This window comes from Terrapene carolina, unplaced genomic scaffold (genome assembly GCF_002925995.2).
Source record: "Terrapene carolina triunguis isolate 2854851 unplaced genomic scaffold, T_m_triunguis-2.0 Scaffold612, whole genome shotgun sequence".
In the NCBI taxonomy this organism is placed as follows: domain Eukaryota; kingdom Metazoa; phylum Chordata; order Testudines; family Emydidae; genus Terrapene; species Terrapene triunguis.
The window spans coordinates 749,764-751,580 of NW_020664963.1; the positions used below are offsets into that span (position 1 = coordinate 749,764).

General features: G+C 44.7%; 1 pseudogene; it reads right to left on the reverse strand.

Annotated features, from left to right (window-relative positions):
• Positions 1–475: 475 nt before the first annotated feature.
• Positions 476–1,401, reverse strand: LOC112116184 (annotated as a pseudogene).
• Positions 1,402–1,817: the final 416 nt, after the last annotated feature.

A 1,817-nucleotide genomic window follows, 5' to 3' on the forward strand; every position in this document is an offset into this window, starting at 1 on the left:
TTGGAAGTCATTCTCCTAACTACTTTCAGCTCATTTGAAAATCCCAACTAGTACTCCAGTAGTGGCCACCAATGCCATATACAGAAGTAATATCTCCTCCTGTCACCTTATTGGAATTCCCCTACCTATGACCTACAAGGATCATATACACCTTTCTTTGCCATAGCATCACACTCCCAAGTTGGTTATCCACAATGACTCATAAGTCATTTTCAGAATCACCTCTTTCCAAGATTGAATCCCCTCACCCTGTACGGTCTACAGAAAATTGATCAATAGCCAGATCCCCTCAACAGAGCATGCTTTCTCCCAAGATCTCAGGTACTTTGTCCTGGGCTTAGTGATCTGCAATATCCCAGAGGAACACAGCTGTCTTGGTGGTTCATAGATGGAGATACACACTTTGAGGTAACCAAGGCTTGATCCCTTAATGCAGCCCTGTTGATTTTACAATGTTGACCTTTTAGAAATAATCTCATGTCCCAAAGAGTATATTTTGCATGGCTTCCTTCACCTCTCTGTTTCTCAGAGCATAGATGAAAGGGTTTAGCAGTGGCGTCACCACAGTGTTCAGGATGTTGACTATCTTGGTCAGTTCCAATGAATTCCGTGCAGACGGCTTGACAAAGAGAAAAATGGTGGATCCATACCATAGAAGCACGACGGCAAGATGGGATGAGCAAGTGGAAAATACCCTTTGCCGGCCTTTGGCTGACGGGATTCTCAGTATAGTGGAGATGATATAGATGTATGAAAGGAGGGTTATCACACACGAACCCAGGATGACAACGACTGAGATGATGAAAGCTGATACCTCAATGATGGATGTGTCCGTGCAAGAGAGGACAATCCATGAATCTATCTCACAAAAGAAGTTATTGATGACATTAGGGCCACAGAAAGACAACCTGGATATTAGAGATGCCAGCATAGAGATAACCAGGAAACCACACACCCAAGAGCCAAGAACCAGCTGAGCTGACAAGGCGCTGTTCATAATGGTACTATAATGCAATGGGTAGCATATGGCCAGATAGCGATCATAGGCCATGATGGACAGGAGGAAATATTCCATGCAACCCAAGGAGAACATGAAGTACATCTGTAGGAGGCAGCCAGTGAAGGAGATGGTTTTGCTTTTCCCCAGGAAGATTGCAAGGGCTTTAGGAACACAGGCTGTGGTTACCAGAACTCAAGGAAGGAGAGATTGCAGATGAAGCAGTACATCGGTGTGTGGAGGCGGCGGTGGGTCGCCACTAGGGTTATGATGGCCACATTTCCCAGGACTGTCAGAATGTACATAAAGAGGAAGAGTACAAAGAGGGAGATCTGCAAATACTGGCTCCCCGGGAATCCCAGGAGGATGAATTCCATCAAAGCAGATTGATTGCGTTTCTCCATTCAGTCTGTTTTACCTGCTGAAACTAATGAAACAAGGACAGTGAAATACACAGGGGACTTAGCCAGATATCGATCTAAAGTAATAACTGTCTTTCTGTGAATGCACCCATTGACATGCATTGGTCTTGGCTGAGGTTGGACAGTGAGTCAATGGCAACAAAGCTGATCCTAGACCCCAGGAGTCCTCATGTCCAATTTCTTGATCTAGACACTAGACCACACTCCCTTTTCATAGTTAGGAATGAAACCCAGGAGACCTTGACTCGGATTTTTAAAGGAGCCTGATAGAATTTATTGCCCAGTTCCCATTGGCTTTTGGTGGGACTTGGACAACTAACTTCCTTAAACTCTTTTGAAAACCCTAGCCCTTGTTTCAAGTTATTTACCTGAATGATGTGTCTGAAGTCCCCTTCCAG